Raw genomic sequence first — 22,812 nt, forward strand, 5'->3', positions numbered from 1 at the left:
TTCTATTAGTACCAGTGTTGTCATTTTGTATGTGTGTGTGTTTAGTTCAAAATCAAACCAGCATCTGTGACACCATGGCCTGGAGTATGATTGTTTCATTCCGTGCCATATCGCCCATTTGACTTTCCGTCTTCAAAAAGAGGAGCCGCTCACCATTGTGCCCGGAGATCAATATTTGTTCTCTTCCTGTCTGTTTGACGTAGCGCCTCTCGTCTCCCCCTCCATGTTGGCTCTCTACCGCCAGCTTCTTTCATCTTGCCTGTCTCTGTAGGTTTTTGTCCCCCAAGCCTTCTCTCTTCCTTCAGAAGGGGATTTGGTTCAACCGGGAGAGGTCAACCCAAATATTCTTTGCCATTTTGGCCTTGTGTGTAGCTCCTTTGTGGAACACTTATGCAATCTTGCAGTCATTGTGTATACAACACTTCATTGTGAGATTTGTGTATTTACAGTAAAATAGAATCTTTCAGACCTACTGTTATCAGGACACTTATACATATACATTCTTACATGCATACATACACACTCACCTATGCATACACATACATGAATATGCATACACACATAAGTATATGTTTTAGTTATGTGTGTGCATCTTAAAGTATGCAAATATGTGTTTATTACATTATGTCAACAAAATGGCAATACTAGTGCAAACATGATACTCTCCTTGACCATTTACGCTTGATTTCCTACCTAAGATGTACCACTACTAATATCTCAAGAAACCACTGTGAGCATAATACTTGTATATTTTATTGACTATTTACCTGTTGGTTAGTCCATTTGTATCAGTTTTTGATATCCTATGAAGTAAATATTTATTAAAACATAGTGGAATAAAGCCATCAGAAAAAAAAGAAATTGTGTATTTGGGCCTATATCAACTGAATGCTTGTGCCTATATTTGTCACTGGAAATCTAAGTAAGATGATAACAAACTATCATTTGTATTGTTGCAAGAATAAGTACTGTCCCCTTATATAATTTGTAGTGAAAATGTAATATTCACATGAACTTATTGATGGCATTCATTTCATGAAATGTTGGTTTGTTTTGTGCAACTATTCAGCAAATTGGTCCAAAGTGAATGAGGAGGGGAAAAAAAAAAGAAAAAAAAAGAAGAAAGGAGAAGATTGGTCATGGCTTGGTAACCTGTCCATCTCTCTGAGTGGTTGGTTCTCCACATTTTTTACAGCCCTTTTCAATCGAAAGTGTCAATATGGATTATGAAATTTGAGTGGGGGAAGGGGCACGTTGAGTGTGATTGACATTATGAATGGCAGACATTGGAAAAAAAAAATCTCAGTGGAGAGAACCACACACGCAAACACACACACACACATACACACACACACACACACACACACACACACACACACACACACACACACAACGATTTGCTTGCATTTCTTCCATTTCTCTATTGTTCTTTAAATATGTTGCATCTTTAGTTGTCACTCAATTAATCGTTTGTTCTACCTGTCACTTCAGGTACAGAATAGATTAGAAGTTGACAAAATTTCATTGTGGAGTAGTATTGCAAAAACAACAACATTTAGGGAATTTTCACATTTGGACAAACATTATACATTTCTTGTATGAAATATATATTTCGCCTAAATGTAGCCCATAGTTCGTAAGCTTTGTATATAATTACAACTAGTTGGTTTAAGAAATAAGAAATTGGATAGCATGCAATTGTCGCATGCTTATGATCAAATACAGGAATTGTGAATGAAGGTACTATCATGCTTGCAAAAAGTTCAAGAAGTCATTGTTGAAGCAAAATCAAAAGTCAGGTATTTGTGAAATTCAATGTGCATTTCATTCTGTGAATGAATTGTGACTGTTTTTTTTTTTGTTCATTTTTCAATGCAAAATTTTCTTCTCGAGTACACTGAATTACACAGTGCTGCAATAATGTATTTGCATGTGATGGCATAAAGAAATACATTATTGCTATCTTTATTGCTATATTACATGCCTCAGGAAATAAATATGAATAAAATCACCAGTATGCATGAATAGATACCTCATCAGAATATATTTGATGATGGCTACGGAAACAGCAATCTATCCAATTATGCTGATTTTAGGATTTATATTTCTCGTCAACAATAGAGAGCAAAAAAATATAATACCATAGTGTTTGTAATCAAATTAGAAGGGAGGGAAAGAGAAAGTACAGGAGCTGATAATGCCAGTCAAAGTGGAAAATGATCTTTTTTTCTTGTGATTGAGGATTTTTTTCCCAATGATAGTGGAAGGGATTTGCTATGAACTGTTGGGAGTCACTGCACTGCATTCCGTTGTAGGCGATTGAGCTGTGTTGGCTTTTGATAGAAAAATTAAGGATAGATCTGTACAATAGCTGTCAGCTGAAAAGGTGCGCTCTTGATTGAAAGTGGAAATTAACGCTAATGGCATAGAAATTAAAAGATTGATCCTGCAGGCTGAGTCTTTGCCCACTATTGATGGCCAGTAGACTTGATTGCCTAAAACCTCTCTACGTAGCTGGGCTTTAAGGAGTAACTAGTCATTTGTGAATTCTCGTGGGTACTGAGAGCCCCTTTCACCGACTTGCCGTGGCTTGATGGATTCAGTGTGGGCCTTCATTCATACCCTGTGTCATTACAAGGTACATTAGTCGGTAATGGCAGGATCATCGCTGCCAAGAACATTTTGTAATCAATAGCCTCCTCTGTCCGTTCATTCCTTCCTCTCTCCTCCCTGCAAGAAAACTGCTGGAATCGGAGGGGGAAAAAGATGAAGAATTGGAAGGATCGTGAAATGCTGGCATCGGGCGCACACATCAGCTGTAATGGGGACTGCCCGTCATTCCCTGGCTTGGGATGTTGGTGGGGGAAATCATGCCGTCTATGATCAGGGGAATATGGCTTCGTGTCTATGGTTTACAACTTAGCAGTAGATGTAATCGTAATCTGCTTGGGGTCCACTGTGATTTGTGTGGTGCGTGGTGAGGAATTTAGCTGGTGTTGGTGTTTTGGGGGGTGATGTGTTTCTCCCCTTGTGGCTTGGATTGTGGGTATGACATAATGTTTGCACAGTCATAGCTCCAGCCTATGTCCTCTCAGATGACAGCTAGTCTCTCTATTAGCCTTCTGATATGATGTCACCATGGAGATGGATCTGTTAAAGCTTCTCTCCTTATATGGCAGACATTTGGGCATCCCTGTTCATCAGCAAGCCACGGGAAAACGATGCACGTAGTGTCAGGGTGTTCCTACTTGAAGCGTATTTGGTCCAAAACATGACAAATCGAGGGTGGCTGCATAGGCCATCCCAAATCCGGCTTTCCTTCAAGTGCTTTCAGTTCAAGGGGGGGGGGGGGGGTACTATTACCCCTGCAAAATCTCTAATGGAAAGATCAATAGTGGCAGACCAGTTAAACCAGCCAATCCAGTGCCTTGCCATCCACTACCCGCAATCAAAGAGCACTCCACAACCATGCGGAGTGGTCAGATTTCTCCTCGAGTTTCTCGCCACTTGCTGTGAAAATGAAATATAATTTCCTCCAGAGACGTAACTCCGTCCCTTCGTCACTCCGGCAATGACCTGGCGAGGAGTCTATGATATCAATCTGCTGCCACGGCTCATAAAAATTTGATCAGTCCCGAGTCGATCTTAATTTCATATTCAACACACTGTTTTAATGCACACCCCATCTCATGTCTTTTCCACAAGCACCCCACCCCATCCTACTACTACCACCACCACCACCACCATCATCATCACTACCAGCACCCCCGTCATCACCACTCCGTGGATGTTCTTCTCCCAGTGTTCTGCCAGAGAAATTATCTCTGTCACAGGTTACCCCTCAGACTGGTAGTGTCTCTGAGGATAGTCTGGTGTTGTCTTTTCAGGGGGCCCAAGAGTAGTCCAGCAGTGCCTAGGGTACTGGGTTTGTTTGCAAACATGCCATTTCTACCCAAGTCTACTGGGAGAGCAGATAAAACTGGCGCAAAATGCTGCATAAACTTGACTGACTCTCATTGTATCTCTGGTATTTTCTTGTTTCCATGCTTACCATTTTTTTTTCTCAGTGCAATTGAAGAAATAGACCATCTTTAATTTCATTTTCAACATTTACATTATTTCTATTCAGTGTCAATACCTTACAAAAACAAATGATCAGAATTTAAAATGAATGAGCACAAAACCATGAATACCTCGGATAACATTTAAATGGGACATTTTACTAATGTGGAAGGATGAAGACTAAATTTGCAGAATATCAACCATTCTTAAAGAAAATTCTTTCATTAATTCATAGTGTGTTTGTGTTTTGAGAATACTTTTATGTTGCTTATAAGCTGTGTTGGGATAAGTCAAATTTCTCACCAAAATATTACTTTAGTTATCAAAATGATGACTTGGTTGTGGAAGGAACATTTGTGTTTCTTCCAAAGAGTCCAAACTATGAATGAGGGAGGCTTTAACAACTCTGCATAAAGCCGAACAACTCTACACCTACATGAAATTAAATGTAAAAATGTCACTATTTTCACTGTACCAACACTATCACAGTGCAGCTATTGTGGCCGAGAGCAGTAATACCTGACAATGGTTTGTGGTTTCTTCAAAATGTGAAGCCATTCCGTGTTCATGTTGGCCTAGATGAATAGAGTAAAAAACAAACAGAAAGGCAGAGATTTCATCAAAATTAGACCTTCAATAAGAAAGTTGTAGAATTTTAAAGTTATACACGTTTTCACCAAACAGGGATACTAGCAGCACCCATGTATTGCAAAGAGATGAGGAGGTAATACAATGGTCTCTAAAAATCCTCCCATTTACCTTCTTGCAGAGATTAACTTACTTTCTTTTCAAGATGTCATGATTGGAAAAATGGTGTCCTTTACATCAATTTGCATTGTTCTAATAATCTGGGCTACCAAGTAGTTTGCATCAGTTTTGTGTCTTTAGCCAAAGTCCATGATGGTGTTTTTATCAAGTCTGCATTGGCTTTGCATATTATGTAAAGTGGGTTCTAGCATTTCTTCAGGTTTATGCTATTTTTCAACACAGGGAAAAGGTAACAAGATGTCACAAAGCCAAGGATGTCGTATTTACAAAGAACAATGGCAAAAAACATTATATCTCTGCCTCCATGTTGATCACAGTGAGCATGAATTGGAGCATGTAATAGCTTCATGAAATTATGATAGCATATTCTGTGTTTGACGATATGAAGAAATCATGTAGAGCGCGATGAGTGAGTCCAAGCAAACCCAAGCTTTAACATGCTTTGCTTGCTGGCTGCTTGAAAAGTTGATGGTGGGTGCCTCTTTTCCGCTCTCATCGGGGTTCTACCAAAGTTGAGAGCCTGCCCTCCCCTACCCTCCCCCCCCCCCCCCAAATATCAGAGCTCTGACTCTGTTGAATTGCCAACCACTGATGCATGACGCAGCCCTAAGTAGGGATTTTGGACCTTAAAATTTGGACCATCTGCTCCAGATTTTGTTGCCAGGGTGAAGCATATTCCATTTCACCGTGCAGTTATGAAGGAAGACTCATGCAGCGATATAGCCCTCCTCTCAGCTTTAAAGGTTCATTTCCTCAGAAACAGGATTTTGTGTCAATTGAAAGTGATGAATTGATAAGCGTTTCTTCTGTGTTTTTAGAAGTGCCGAGAATTCCTTTGTTTAGCTTGGTAATAAGCTTCATGACTCTATCAAAAAAAAAAAAATTGATACATTGATGTGAAGTCAAGATAATGATTGTAAATCATGAAATATTTGAAATAGGTACCAAGGCCTTTATCTCCTTGAATATTGTCAGTGATCTCTTGACATCATTGAATGAACTGCAGTTATCCACGGTTAAATGGTAAAAATAATTCCAGATGTGTTATCTTTTCTCCCGTGGCCTCTATGGAAAATGCTTTGGGTATACCCATCAGCGGAGCCGAAGCCGATTGCTTGCTGTCTTTGATGGCGTTTCTGGTTAGCAGAGGGTAAGATAACTGGATGAAGTGGCAGAGTGTGACATGCCCCATCATCCCTGCAAGGTGTGGTGATCAGGAAATCTGTTTATTTTTAATTTCACAGAGCTTTATCTGCAAGAAGGGGAAACGGACACACTTGATGTATTCTCCCTGCCCCCAGGTCGGCCAGGCGTGAGGATATTCATATCGAGGCTAGTCAGGCAGGAGATACATCACGCCCTCACTCAAATTCACCCCATAATAGTCTTGTGTATTTTTCGAGTTTCCACACATCGAGTCGAGCCATGGCCCTCTCCATCTCAGAGCTCTGCAAGTTGAAGCGCTGACATAGACATGATATAGTCGTTCTTAATACTTTCTCCTACTTAATCGCTTTTCCTCTTCTGCGTTTCGTCTTTTGTCATCTATGTCATGATCATCAGTGTTCTTGTGAGGTGGAACACTGCATCGCTCTCCCCCCCCCCTTCTATCAGAGACGATATTGACCTGCAGTGCTTAGAGCATCTCGGCGCCTAATCCATCTTAAGTTTTCGAGAGTGATTTATGATGAATTAAAGTGGTGAATTAACAGCGACAAGGAAACCTCAAAACTCTATGCTCACTCTCTCTTCTCATTTTCCCTTCGCTGTAATTTGATAATAAACGAAGCCTGACTTCCCATAATGCTTCATTCAAAATTCATCAGACGTTGGAGGTACTTGTGCGCCACTCTCTGCTCTACCACCATGCATTCTATACCTTTGCTTTTCATTGTCTCTTTATCTCCTGCAATTTCCATAAATCTAACACCTTACACCACTGCTGGGGAGCCTAGTAATGGAGGGGGAAAAAGTGTCTGCGCTGTTTCGCTTATGACATGCTTCATGTACCCTGCCCATGCAAAAGTGCTCGCTGTCCGTGCCGTATACTGTACTAGCAATGATCGTAGTTCTCCCCCCTTTTTCCGGGGGGGGGGGGGGGGGGGGGGGGGGGGGGAGGGGGAGGTTGAATACTGTGACAATCAGAAGCATTTGTGACAGGATAATGTATACATCTCACATGAGGAGGTTCAAGATGAGAGCAGCGAGTTTGAAGTGGCCTATACCATCTAGCTCTGCCATATGAAGACAGATGGCAAGAGAGCCTTTCCCATTACTGGAACTACATTAACCATTAAAGTATCAAATTCTCTTCTGCTAGGACACAGGGTAGGAATGGCTTGTTTATTGCTAGAAGGAGGGACCCCTCTTGAGTTAACGTGTAAGGAATAACAACAATCATCCAGCTTATCTGCTTTTTATTGCAATCAAAGTGCCGGTGAATATTTCGTCAGCGCCCGGGTTACTGGTCTGCAGGTCCCATTAAAAACGGGGATTTATCGTCAGAGAGCATATCAGTGGAGACACGATTTATGGGTTTGAGTGCGACGTGGAAGGATCTCAAAATTTTTCTCTGTATATTTTAGTGGTAAAGGGACACAGGCAATTAAAAGATACACCAAAATTTTACTTTTAGTATATTATAACAGTGGAATATTCTTTCTAGCAAATATGCAAATGATATTATATTTTTAGTTGTTATGAAAATGAGTTCTTCAAAAGGTTGTCTGTAGACCTGCGTCCTGATACATCTGGCATCTATGTGTGTTGTTTCATGAGTTATTAATCTGAATTCGATTCCTCTAGAGTTATATGGAGCATATTGAATGACAGGTTAAGTTCTATCACCTGGTTTAAGCAGGTGTCTCATGTAGCTCATTATAACCTCTTTATGCATTATATTGCATCTGTGGAAAAATATCAAACCCACTTGGATTGGGTGTACTTGATGTCAGTCCAACTTCAAGAGGAGACACTCCATTCAAATCTACGATGCATTTGCTGAATGAAGATATTTTGATAGGGAGACTAAATATCCACCCTTTCCCCTCCAAAAGGCTGGGAGCAAAATGGGAACTCATTATATTCTCATTGAAAAAAAAAATCAGCGCGCACCTTAAATAATGGAAGTCAGACGGTGCAAAAATCCTCCAAACTCGATTTCCAAGATAACCGGGAGAGGCTAAAACTCATTTGCAAGCTTAAGCAGACTTTCCGATGTGTCGGAGGCACCTCTCTTAGCCCCATGTATCAGATTTCGTGTATTGCTTGAAGCAGCCTTTAAAATATTCACGCCCCTGGCCCCTCCGACTCTTGTGATAAGTCCAGGTTCGTTTGGAAGAAACCAGATGGATGCAAATGAAGTCAAATTTTAACTATATCTTTTGTGTCATCTCGCTTATTCTGCTTGCAGGGCATTTTAATTCCATGTCATTACAAGGCTTCTATCAAGCTTTCATCTTTTACACTGAGAGCATCCTCCCGCATTTTCTTGCAATTTTAGACACACAATGTGACAAAGGGTAGAAAATATCTCTTTAAACCATCCAATCATTATCATGCACACAGTCATCTGGATATGGTCAGAGTGGAGTGGAGTTCCAGAACATTTTATGGAGGGGAGGGGGGGGGAAAAAATCTCCCATTTGCAATGAAATTTGAATGAGATTTAGATCTGACCCGGGTACTGATCCAACAAGAAAGAAATCAGAGAACAGTGGAGAAAATCTCATTAATTTTCAGTAATGGCGATGTAAACAGATACAGTGCATATCACTGGTTGCCGGAGGCAACAGCAAAGGGGAGGAGAATAATGGTGAGGAGGAAGAGGAGATGCCTGGCATCGAGCATAATGCTGGTAAGCAGGGAGAACTGATAGAGGGATGGATAAAGAAATGGATGGAAGAAGAGATGGATGGATGGATGAAGGATGAAGTGATAGATGAGTAAAGAAAGGAGAGGAGGAGTACTGAGGTGAAGTGACAGCAGGAATTTATCCATCTTCTGAGGACTGGAAGGAATGTCTTGTGGATATGCAGCCATCAAAAAAGAATACTTCATACCCAGGCTTCCAAGATGTCAAGACCGGTATCAGATTCAGCCATTAAATGCAGCAGGGTTGAATTTTCTATGGTAGGAGGTTCAATTTGTGATCATTCACAATTCTCTGTGAGATGACATGAATGGCTTAGGATTAGGATATGTGAAAGTGATTTTTTTTTTTCTCTTTACTCCGTAGTTTGTAGGAGAGCAAATGGTAATTGAATTCTTCTCATTCTTGAGATGTTTAGGTTTTCCTGCTTCTTTCTATTTCTTTTCTTTTTGTCACAAAGTTCCATTTAGGCAGATCATGTCCAAGTTACCTATGTCTTTATACTAGTAGTCTAAAATCATATCCAGTGGTATCATTTAAGGTAGCACCAGAAGGCAATAATTGATTGATTAACCATTGATTACCAGATTATTATTATTTTTTTAAATTCACCTTTCTCATGAAGAAAAAGACTTGTGAATAAGGCTTTGTCATGATAGCTGTGCCATTATGTTCGAGTCTATGTGCATGGTGCACATGTACGTGAGTATGTGCGTGGATGGGTTTGTGCATGCTCATCTTCCGGCCTCCCCTGCTTACATAAACTGGTCTGCTGCTCCTCTGGTGGCTGATATCATCAGACAATGAAGATGTTCGGTCTCGCCCATCTCCACCCCCAACACCTGGGGGTAATCTCTACTCTTCCTTCTCCTTTTCCTTTCTTCCTCTCTCTCTCTCTCTCTCTCTCTCTCTCTCTCTCTCTCTCTCTCTCTCTGTTTCAATCTATCTCTTTGTCTCTCGCTTACTATCTGTCCTTCTCTATCTCTACTCCTGCAAGCTTGCTCCAGTCATGAGTTGGCAATGTAAATATGCGTCCATAGGGGAGATGTGGATAATTTCCCACTTTCACGCACCCCAAAAAAACTTTGGGCAGCTGGGGAATTAACAGTAAGGATGGAAGAGAGGGTGAAGTAGGTAACCTTTCATCAGTCTGATTCAGGGGGATGTGACAGTGATGGGAGGGGAGGTATCACTGCTCTCACCGACTTGGAGTAGGATTTTGTAGTTTCAGTTCAAAGGTCACTACTTGAACAAAGAAAAACAATGCTAATGTCATTTCATGTCATTCATTAGTTTCTGCAACTTTTTTTATCAATAAAAATTTTTATTGAAAAAAATAGATAAAGTGAAACTACATTTTGATGGCATTATACAAATTAGTATGATATAATTCAGGCTTATCGTAAGCAATGAGCAATATAAATTGTATTTCCTCTTATGGAATGTTTTGATGGGTTTGCAGGGGTTAACACAAAAGTAAAGCTTGAAAGCATTACAACCATTATTCACTTTTACAATACAAAAGGTGCAGGTGCATGAACATGAGGAAACTGGGGATAGGAAGGGTGTTTGACCCTTAGAATATATTTTGGGACCTTTCTATAAGGTTTTGGGCTCTTTATATTGAGTGTAGGCTAATTAATGAAATGCAAAAAAAAAAACAACAGCAATCCCAAAACAAAAGAAAGATTGAACCAGTCACTCTTCACAACGTTTGCAAAGATGAACTTTGCATAGATGAGCCTGATACCATTTGTGAAATCTAACATGGAATTATCCATCTTGACATCCTGTCATCATGTACTTTTGAATTCGGATGATCTTCTTAACAAAAGATATGAAGATAATAACACTTCCTCACACCACATTGAATGCAGACATCAGATTATTGTACATGAACAGACGTATGAGTGAAACCTGTAACAAAACAGGTACATCAAGACATATTCTTACTACGAGCCATTTTAGGGGCCAGCTATTTCATTTCTCTTTCTTTTGTAAGCCACAAAGCCTCGACTATCAATGGCACAGTTCCTTGAAATGTCATGTTGCCATATAAATTACCAGACAAGGTAGTAATGACTTTCTGTATTTAAGATTATGTGAATCAGGGGCGGATCCAGGAATTCCATAAAGGGGGTGGGGGGAAGGTGCATACGCCTCCTCTATTTTTTCTTTTTATTTCTTTTGTTTAAAAAAATAATAAAGGGGGCGCACGCCCAGTGTGCCCCCACCTAGATCCGCCACTGTGACTGCATCACCATAAAGCATTGTAGGAATTGAAAAATTTAGGCATGTTCATAATGAGTATGTGTGACATCACCTATGAAGCTGCCTATGTGAGAGGGAAAGTCACATAAAAGCCTGCCTGTGTAGAATATGAATTACACTGCTATCACTGCAAGCAGGTGGTTTCATAGCAGGCTGAAAGGATGGATGGAAGGACTCATGGATGCTACCAAAAGTGGCACATGAATGTCACATCGCTAACAGTCATGTGACTTTTGATTTATGGCAGGATGGCCAAACTCCGAGATTCAGAATACGAGAGATGAGCAGATGGAAATCTAAGCGGTATTGAAATAACCTGCAGGATGACCAGTTCCGCGATTGAGATGCGATCCACGCCATGTGCGAGGATGAAGCACAGCTTGTTTTTATACGAGTCCCCGTGAAGCTTATCTCCTCAACTCCAGCCAGTATTTCATTAATCAGTATCATCGTTAGGATCGTCTCAGCGATCTGAAGCACACCCCATCCTTATGTGGAGCTCCTCCGACAATGGGGAAAGGGTGTCACAGTTTTAATAATAGATGCCACCTGAGACTTAATTGAATCCAAGTCGAAATGATTCAGTTGTTTGAACGGCACCCTCCCGGGATCCTTGCCTCCGAAAGGTCATGTCCATCATCGCAGACCCAGAAATGAAGAACAGCCAAAAATGATAGCAGTGACTTAACATTTTTATTTGGAAACAAGTCAAGATTACCCGACAAAAACTTGAGTTCCCAAGAAAGCATCAACATGATACTTCACGTCTTATTTCATTGCATACAAAATACAAAAAAAAAAAGATATATAGAAAAAAAAATCATTGAAAGACACATGGATGAAATAAAACCATGAGCTTATATTTCAAACGTTATTTGTGGGAGGGAGATATTTTGGTTTATGTGCCTATATTACATATCTATGAATAGACTTGAATATCATCGTGGAAAATGGAATTATTATGTTTTCTACTGAAGGAATGCATACATTTCCTTTCCTGTTTTGTTACTTTCAGATTTTTTCTCAAGTTCTTCCTAAAGTGCAACCAGAACTGTTTGAAAAATGCAGGGAATCCTCGAGACATGCGGAGATTTCAGGTGAATATTCACAGCATTAAAAAAATGAGAATAGATAAAGGGTTGACATGAAAAAAAAAGGCAACACGAAGGAATCGCCATGAAAATACATTTGGGTTACTGTGATGCTTGTTTGAACGCAGTGAGTTAACTGTTCACAAGTTTGGAAATTATAGTTCAGAATGCTGAGTCTTATTAGACACTAAAGTTACTATATCATCAAATTAGAATTCTATGTAACATTTAGAAATAACTAGAATATTATTCTAGTTATTTCTAAACATTACATAGAATTCTAATTTGATGATTAAGAAAAAAAATTCGAAAATTTCCCTCGCTTTGACTAATATAAAACGTTAGTTTTACTGTCCTGAGAGACTTTTAGGATATTCTTTATAAAGTGTATAAACTCATACACCCTCATTATTGATTCTATCAACTAATGTGAAGGATTTTCTGAGATGGCCTCCTGAATGTCTTTGATTGATTAAATTAAAAAGATAAGGAATGTAACAGTGGTGTCTTACAGAGTAGATGTGGTCTAAAACCAGTCACATTTTGGGTTACTTGACCTTGGTATTTGAATGTCCAAAGGCTTAATTGAGCATTGATGCAGTCACCTTATTGTTTTTTTTGTGTGTGTGTGTGTGTGTGCTACACTTGTTTAGAATTTAATTCAAGTTCAAGTATATGTCTGTTGGCAGGTGGTTATCTCATCAACGCCCAACGTGGATGGCCACGTGCTGGCGATGTCCGATAACATGTTTGTACACAACAACTCCAAACATGGCAGGCGAGCAAGAAGACTGGACCCTTCAGAAGGAGGTCAGTAGTAGCCACAGCAAAAATGAGAACCATGCACCAATATATCCCTTTTAGTATAGATATAGGAGTAATAGTGGTGGTAGCAGTAATAGTAGTTGCAGTTGTAGTTGTAGAGATAGAAGTTGTAGATATGTAGAAAAAGAGTAGTAGTAGTAGTAGTAGTAGTAGTATTAGTATTAGTAGTAGTAGTAGTAGTAGTAGTAGTAGTAGTAGTAGTAGTAGTAGTAGTAGTAGTAGTAGTAGTAGTAGTAGTAGCAGTAGCGGTAGCAGCAGCAGCAGCAGCAGTAAGTTAGTAGTAGTAGTAGTAGTAGTAGTGATAGTAGTAGATGTAGTAGTAGTAGTAGTAGCAGTAGTAGTAGCAGCAGTAGTGATAGTAGTAGATGTAGTAGTAGAAGTAGTAGTAGCAGTAGTAGTAGTAGCAGTAAAAGAAGTAGTAGTAGTAGTAGTAGTAGTAGTAGTAGTAGTAGTAAGTAATAGCAGATTTATTGTAGTGGAATGTCACTTAAGTCATGCTATGACCATTTCTGTGACCAAGCTGTGTCACCGATGAAAGAGAATGTTTGATATTTTAGAGGAATATGTTTTTTGGTGTGTGTGTGTATGTAATGTTTTATGCATGACAAAAGTGAGGGATAGTGCTGTTACACAAATATGTAACAAAGCTCTATTATATAATATTATATACAGTGAACTCATTTCTGAAACCAGAATGATCATGCATTCATATCTAGTTGTGCTTTCTCCTTTGCCTAGGGTATCCCTGGCAACATAGAAGCTGACTTTAGCTAGCAGCAATTAAGCAAATATACATTTATATTCAATAAAACCCAGCTCTATCCATGAATTGACAGGATGAATAGTGTGTCACCTGAATTGCACTAGCTCCAAGAACATGCTTGAATATGAATAAATTAAGTCTTTCTGTACCAGGGACTTTAGACAGTATGTACAATGCCATGAAGTCCTCAGGTCCAATTTGCACTACAAGCTGTCAAAGGGTTACCTGTTTTGGGCTCTGTTGCATCGAAGTTAAGATCAAACATAAGTCCTCTGATTACTCAATTCTGATTGGCTGATACCAGACTTATGTTTTGATTTTCTGACATATGTTTGATTTTACCTTTTTTACACAACAGGGCTCTGGTCTGTGAAGTTTTAAAATATTTGATGTGCATGTCAGTTTACTGGCATGATACATGATGAATGAAAAAAAATGGGCCTGTATTGGTAGCAATTGCTAATTTTTGTCGTTTTGAGACAAGATGCAAAACACTGACATTGAGCACGTTCTTGATGATCATAGTTCGTGGATTGGAATTGACCAGTTTTGCTTGTATCTATCAGTTGCATGTTATGTTGTGCTGTCACATTCCTGCATGACTCCTATTACCTTCTCATTTTCATGATGAATTTATACGTATCATTGTTATCAAACTTGCTGAAAGATTGCTGAGCTTATTCTAATGTAATGTCACATCTGTTAATAGTCTAAATAATGCTTGTGGCTTGTCATATATGAAACTGTTTGGTTTGACTAGTTCATATTTATATCGTTGTTGAATCTTGCCCATGTATGCATTTTTGGCCTACCTTCTCTTTGACACTTTCCTATTATTTGTATCCCTTGTTGCATCTGTACTGACGCTTCACTAAAATGACTAACAGCTGTACAGTGTCGTAATTCATATTCATGTTTTATTCATATATTTTTGCATGAAATTGAGAGCGTGGCATTGTGAAATATATACAAACAAACAGGTACCTCCCATTACCCATTCTGGAACTGTGCGTACCCTACAGCTACGCCATGCATCAAGGCCATCAGTCCCCAGCGAGGGTTGGACTACAGGGGGCGCCACAGTCATCATCGTTGGCGACAACTTCTTTGACGGGCTGCAGGTGGTGTTTGGCAGCATGATAGTGTGGAGTGAGGTGAGACCTGTTGACCGTTTAACCCGTTGAGGACAATTAAGCTGATTTTTGCTATAACACACATTTCCTGTACACACCTTCCTGAGAATACTTTGGGACAAGATTTCATTGAGTTCAAATATTTCCATCATGGAAATTTTGCAGTGATGACAGTTGTCAGACTGTATAGTTACGTTCAGACGACAAGCCCTAACCTCGAGGTTATAGGAAACCTTGAGGTTAAGCTCTTACCCCCTAACTTCGACTAGCGTCCACAAGACGAACCTTAACCTCGAGGTTAGGAAACCCCGAGGTTAAACTCCTGCCCCTTTGAGTGCGTTGATTTTTGTGTCCACACGGTGCTTAACTACAAGTGGGGACCCCCCCCCCCCCCCTGCGGCTCGTGGCTAGAGCACTAACCATAAGATATCTTGTGGCTCTTAACATCGAGCTAACCTCGAGGCTAGCTAACTACGAGTGTGTCTACACGGTCCCCTAACTACAAACTTAACCTCGAGGTTAAGGCTTTTTCATCTGAATGTAACTTATGTTGAAAAGCCCTTTTGTCAGGTGTAGCAATGATTACAGAAACATTCAAACAGGCACAGGGAAACTTCTCCTCGGCAACTTTTTTCTCCTCTTTCTAATATGTTACATCAGGGTGGCATTCGGCATGATAGTAAGACATTTGAGAACTTTTAGGGCAATCGCTAACTTTTCAACCATTCATGATTGAAAAATTCCTCCAAGATTTTACCGTTGTCATTCCCACTGCCTGCTAAGTCATCCTCTAGATGCCTGAGAATAAAAACTTAAAATCGAGTCAAATAGTCTATCTAGCCAATCTATCAAGATTTGCTAAGGAAAAGCATGCTACATTGGCAGGAATGGACTATTCCAAGACAGCGTATCACAAAACTGTTGCATCATTTGAAAAGGGAACTTTCTGAGTGCATTACCCCCAGTGGACTCTGCTCTTAATACAATCATACTCCGTAATTGTTTCTGACATTTACTGTGTCTGACAAGGTTAAAATGTCGTTTAAGATCATTCCCTCACCCCTTCTTCCCTCCCTCCCTGAAGAAGAAGGGAGAAAGTAAACAAAAAAATGAGCATAAAAAGACAGTCAAAGCCAGACCAGAATTTTGCAAGGCTAAAAAAAAAAACCAACGGCATTGCAAACCTTGGTAATTTCACTCAAATTAATTTGAAAAAATTTGAAAGAGAGAAAGAAAGAGATATATATGGAACAATGTTTCAGGATCAAACTATTGAAAGTTTTAATCACTGACACATTCCTTCTCAGAAACAAATGGTAATCATGATCATTTTCATGTAATAGCTGTATATGCATTGAAGTAATTATCCTCTGTAAAGCTAAGGGTCCAGGGCCCTGTTTGCATAAACAGATTGCAATCAAACGAAAGTCAGAAAATCAAAAAAAATATGTCAGGTATCGGCCAATCAGAGTATCTGAGTATCCACTGACATATATTTGATATTGTGACGTATGTTTGATTTCAGCTTTTTATTCAACGGGGCCCAGGCGAATGAGGAAAGAAGTGATAATGAGTTTCATACTCAAAAGCTTGGCTGTGTGAGATGAAGAGAGTTTAGTGGCATAGAGAACATTGTCATGCTGATGATGATGTATGAGAGAAGAGAGAAGAAGACAAAGAGGGGAGATACGTATGGTATTAATAAACAGAGCACATTGTGGACCTCATTCTTCTTGTACGTCATCAGCTCTCTCATCATCTATCTTTTTAAGTGTGTATTTACAAGATGATCAAAACCAGAAGTTGCAGCAAATGATGCAAGATTTCTCCTTTTTTTTTGGGGGGGGGGGGGGGGATTTTTGAAGTGGCAGGTTTTAGAAGAAGGAGAAGAAGAAGAATCATGACGAGGGGACTGTGTGTCCATGATTTTGGATGGCCCACTGGGAGCTGGGTTGCCATGGCAACAACTTTGGGTGGATGTGGGGTTGGGACACGGCAATCTGCCACAATTATCTGTCATTAAAGCGAGCCTCTCTTACTCACTAGTTTGTGCCCGATGCACTCTGTCAGTGTGCAGTGACTTTTGGCAGCGGGGGTAGCCACGGAGAAGACAGTAACTGCACTTCCTCCCTGCTTAATGAATTTGCTGTGGGCCAAGGGAAAAATATCGCAAACATTAAAAGCTGTCCTGGATGTAACTGCACAACTTTTATGTAAAAGTTTACTCAGGTCAAAAAGGGTGTGGACGTAACTAGGAATATCTATAAATAGGTATTTGTATTTCCAATGCATTGTTCATTGTATTTAGTAGTTGGACTGGTTGTACTTCAAAATACCCTGGAAATATAGCATCTGTGTTGCAGTGATTTTTAACTATTGAGTTTATGATAAATCCTACGTTATTCATCATGGAATTTCATGCACTAGTATTTTAGCACCTCATTTTACTCTTTAGGCCTAAGTCACGTTCTTCAGCAAGTTATTTCGTACTTCCTGGACGAGAATTGAAACACATAGAAAATTTAGTAATTTCAGCACCAATTATATGATCAAGGCAAGCCATTCATTCATTTGTTTATTATCTTGTCCTGCAACTGAATTCTCATTGTCTTTGACCTGTTCTTTATATTGGTCGTTATGTTCTACTTTTCTTTGACTCAGCTTGCTTTGCACTCCCTCTTTTCCATAGCTTATCACATCACATGCCATCAGGGTGCAGACCCCACCGCGACACATCCCTGGGGTGGTAGAGGTCACGTTGTCATACAAGTCCAAGCAATTCTGCAAGGGGGGCGCCGGGCAGGTTCGTCTACGTGTCACTGACCGAGCCGACGATAGATTACGGGTTCCAGCGACTGAGTAAGCTCGTACCGCGGCATCCTGGTGATCCGGACAGATTGCCGAAGGTGAGCTGGTAACAATGCTGTGATGCACAAGCTAAGGACCTTGCCAAATACTGTAAACATATCGTTTCTTAGATCTTGACACACAGGCAGTAATAATGAGTTATGAACTGAAACAATGTTTATCAACTTGTTTGATGCAAATCTGAAAATTTCTATAGTCTGCAGGACCATGAGCTTGCCACAGTCGGTGGGTCAAGGTAATTAGGACTAGATCTAATACAGACAGTAGATTATGTTAAAATCACACATTTATGTTCAAAGTCATGTTTTTGCTTTCCTTGTGGTGAAATCGCAAGATTTGCCAAGATAATTCTTACCCCAAAACATTCATTTTTGCCATGATGAGAGTAACTGGTTTTTAACTAGAATATCCAGTACCGGTATCTAAATTCTGAATCGTCAAAAATGGTGAGCGTCCCAGTCATTGACATAACGTCTCTATTGAACTGATAACTGTCTGGCATTCTGTGTATTCAAGATGGAGTACAATCAAGATGACTTAATGCAAAAAAGAAGTGTACAATATGCCAAACACTGTCATATAACATGTGTAATCAAAACTGTCCAAAGAGTTTAGAGTATAATTCAAACCTTTGGATCAGGGAAAATTAAGTTATCAAGTTTCACATCACATTTTCAGGTCAGATCCTGTATGATTTTTCTTTCTTTTTTTCTGAGTATATGTAGTATTTTTAGCCTGGTTACTGAATTGCTGTGTGTGTGGGATTGTGAGACCCAATATCTACAAGTTCCTCACAAGAAGTTTTTGATTTTTCCTCAGGAAATCATCCTGAAGAGAGCGGCAGATCTTGCGGAGGCGCTTTACAGCATGCCAAGGAATCAGCTTCCTATTGGTCCGCCCAGGTCACCGGCCCCTCAACAACACCTCAGCCGGCAGCCTCGTGCCCATGAACTCATTCGGCAGCCAGCTAGCGGTGGAACATGATGGCGACCAACATTCAGGTAAGGTCAAGTCTATCATGCCTCCTCACATGAGAGAAAAAGAAAATATTTTCATTTAGGCAGTGTAAACTGAATGTAAAATCAAGAGTAAAGATGAAAAATTAACTAACTTGCAGTGAAATTCTTGTCATTGTCACTTTCTGAATATTCACGTTACCACAATTTTTTTTTGAAGTGGTACGTGCATTGCATCCATTTATGATAAATGAAAGATAAATTCCAAAGGACCTTTTGTAGAATGCTGCAGAATATTATCATTAGTTGCACTTCCATTTGTCTGAAAAATGGAGGTTTCGTCATAACGAGAAACACATGTACTTGATAAATGGGAATGGGCGTATTCATGGATAGAGAGGGGGATTAGTGGTCCTTTGGTAGAAATATTTCCATTATAGGTGAGATATCAGACTGCATTTGCAAATATACAATGGCTACTGAATTTCTTTGTCACTGTATTAGGATCCGTCTTTTGACAGTATTTAGTCTCCCTACTGGTAATAGATAATAGGAAATTTTAAAATCTGTGTGTTTGTGTGTGATTTTTCTAGTGGTGTGAGTGTGTGTAGTTTAGTACTTAGTGAATCAAGTTTGCATCACAGAAAAATTTTGGAGTGGTGAACAACTGAAGTAGTCCACTTAATGTGTTCCATATGGGAATCTGATGGCCTGTGTACTAAATCTATGGGGATTTCAGAAATCAGTATGGAATGGGTTAAGGCTGGTAAGAGGAGTATGCACATACAGATATACTGCTATCTATTGACTCAATCTGTATGCAGGCTATGAATAAAGTCCTTTTTCCTGCAGCCCATATTTTGCTTCACTTCTTGTAGATGCTTAAAGAAGACTCTTTCCCTATGGTCATTGTCTCCATATTATTAGAAGAGGTCAGTTGGGAAAAAGTGAAGATATATATCTTGGCATGTTCCATCAATTTTAGCTTCCCCTGACATTTGTTTCACCAATATGAACATGATTGAATGATCAACCCTGATTTGATGCCATTATCTCCAGATATCAAAACTTAGTAGTACTTTCTTACAGTGGGAGATGACGGATAATTGAGTGGCCCCATTTTTGCGTGGCGTGATCTCATCATCTGGTATTGAGACATATGAGTCGATAAGAAACACATTGTTTTCCGTGTTAGATAAAGAGGAATCAATTAAAATCAGGAACCAGATTGGATGCTTAGGCCCAGGCAAGTTTCGTTTCTTGGGCAGTGCTGGCCTAGTGTCAGTCATTTGGTTTAATTTTCTGGAAAAAATATGGATAAGAGATCTTTCCTCACACGATTCATAGTTGATGGGGTAGTACTTCCTACCAGCATAAATAGGCTTTAATCTTGCTTTCCTTTCCTTTCAAACTGAGTTGGTTATTACTTGCTTCTTCTCGCTTTATGCATCAGTGAGAGAGAAATGTGTTTGCAATTTACTGTTGGGGCTTGTCGCTCCCTCCATCTGCACTGCCGTGCCAACTCCCATTACCAGATTTCGTGTTTGAACAAATTTGTCATCACGTCGGCCCGTAAGATGCGAAACCAGTGCTCCTATGAACATAATAGCCCGCGATTTAATTCACGGGAAGTGAGTCAAGGTACAGGTATAAAATCCTAGCTCCGGTGCTTGTCACACAGGTCTGAGGGGAATTGGCATTGTATTTGTCTTGTCGTCGACAGGGCCCCCCACTCTCTTCCTCTCCCGTCCTTTAACTTGGTGATCCCTCCAAGTGTCTTGCAGAAAGTTTTTATATGCAATTGCTTTTTTTTCTCTCTCTCTCTTTGCATGTGTCATTGTTATCGTCCGCCGATGCTGTAAGGAACCTCAAAACGCTCTCCCAAGACTCCCGTGCCATGTCTCAAACCGTTCCTCAGAGAGTCCTTGAATGTACATGATGCTCCATACGAGTGCATTTTATGTTCTATCAATTAAAACGCTATTTTATATGTCATGAATATTCATAAGGTGGATATTACGGATGAATGAGATGACAAGGAATGAATGGAAAATGAAGACAGGAAGAAGTATATGATGGGAGTAAGCTGCATCTTCAGTGTCTATCTAGGAACCCATCTCTCTCCCTTTGTCTATCTCGTACATCAGTTTAAGACTTCTTTTTGTATACCTCTTGGAGTCCACTAAAGTGCACATCCCTTAAACTTGTCTTTCTCCCCCTCTCTCTCTTTCTCTCTCTTTCTCTCACCCCTTGACCTCTGACCTCTGTAGGTTTTTCTCGGGTCCAGCCTGGTAGTACGCTATCACCGCGAGGCTACTCGTCAGGCCTCTCGACGCCACACAGTAGTGGTGGCAGTCCGAGCTCCTACACCGGTTCCTCAGCCCTCAACGGCTACACCAGTGCCAGCAACCTGTCCAACATGGGGGTCCCCTCCTCACCAAGTCTCTTCAACGGTGCTGCAAGTGAGTCTCAGATCCGCCTACCTCTATGGTCCCCCAGGACTACAGGTGCTCCTCATCCCAGAACCCACTTCCCTTCCTTTTTACACATTTAGTGGTCAAGGCAGGATGTGAAAGGGCTTTGTTGGCACAGTCTGCTGATAGATTTGTTTTTATTTGTTTCATATCAACCATGATGGACATTGATTGGCATCTTCTTTTTCAGACTGATTGCAGTATATGCAACTTTTTCTTGTCACATCCTTTGTTTTTGCTTTGCATGAATAGGGCAAGGTTGAAAAAAAAAAATGAACAAGAAAACAGGAAGAAAAGATGGCTCCAACAAAAAGATGGCAACCTTTTTCTTATCAGCATCAGCACTCACTTAAAAAATAAGATATTTACCTGGCTTTAAGAACGAGCTGTTATTTAAAAGTGCAGCCTGAATGAATGACATAGAGATTGCAGGATACAAAACTACCCAAACCAATCGCAGCCATGTGCCAACATACCCTATTCCATCTTGCAGACTGCCTCCATTGACTCACTGAGCTCACCCTTGATGTATCAGTAGGAACTAGAGAGTGCCTACCAGGCACCTCCTTCACCTCACCCATGAAACAGGTGCTGGTATCTGGTGAATATACAAACCCTGTGCTATGATGGTGCAGTGATGGAAGAAAGTTTTGATGGGACTGCCATGTCTCCTTCCTCAACCTTCAAGAGGTTGTACAGGAGGCTCAAAAACCTATTAGAATTCTCTCCATGTACTGACAGGAAAATGTAAAAAGCCCCTCTGCTTTTGGAATCATTATTGCGTATGGAGATGAATGCAATGTGTATCTTCCTGGTTGCTTTGTGTGGAACTTCCCTGACCTTGTTGTGTAAATGCTGGCAGGCCTGCATACGATGGACCCACTATGGAACTGTTCCAAGCTTCTGTCTTGACATGAAAAGTGGAGGAGATTTGATGCGACATCAGTGCCATCAACCTTCATGGCCTTTTCTCTTCAAGACCCCTTCAGAAAGGTTTCCATTCCAGCTGTTGGTCTGACATGCTTTGCTACTCCCAGTCAGTCATCTTTAAAGATCTCATGACGTGTATCCCCGTTTTCAGTTACCACCTTCTGCCGTTCTCCCCAATTTGGACCTTAGCAGTCATCTCACCATCTGAATCTCCAAACATTTCAGTCTTTGTGGCAGTCCTTGTCTCGATTGCAAGGTTGGGTGGCCAACTCAAATTATTTCTTGGTTAGTGAACGATCCATGTTAATGTGAGGGATGGATCTTTCACAAGATGGATGCCAATTCTTCAGAGAGGTGAATGGGGCTCAGTGATGGTGCACTGCCCTACACCGAGCTTGAAGACAGATTCAGTTGATGAGTGGATGATGATACTGATGCCAAGACAGATGGTTTGTGATCGAGTTTCTGGCAAAAACTCAGGTTGCTATCTAGGTATTGGTAAACCACAAAACCATGGATTCTTCCTTTGTAGGTTAGTCTGTTTGAACTATCTGTACATTCAAAAAGAGGAATTTTAGGAGAAATAGTCAGATGTGAAAAAGGGTATCACTGCTACACTTCCAGTGATGAATGATTACATCTATCATCATCCATGGAACGCTATGACAGGTTGCTGTAGCTTGTAGACTGTCTGGTTCAGATTGATTCAGTTTTGCCTCGTGGCATGTAAAATCATCTCCTACACATAAAATTATTACGGCGTATTATTGTGAACAAGAAACATAGTTTTGATAGTGTTT

General features: G+C 40.2%; 1 pseudogene; it reads left to right on the plus strand.

Annotated features, from left to right (window-relative positions):
• LOC139715743 (transcription factor COE1-like) overlaps window positions 1-22,812 on the plus strand; it is a 148,952-nt pseudogene that overhangs the window by 120,472 nt on the left and 5,668 nt on the right.

Source organism: Diadema antillarum, unplaced genomic scaffold, assembly GCF_040938485.1.
Source record: "Diadema antillarum isolate AM-2024a unplaced genomic scaffold, OU_Dant_1.0 scf00000054, whole genome shotgun sequence".
Taxonomy (NCBI): domain Eukaryota; kingdom Metazoa; phylum Echinodermata; class Echinoidea; order Diadematoida; family Diadematidae; genus Diadema; species Diadema antillarum.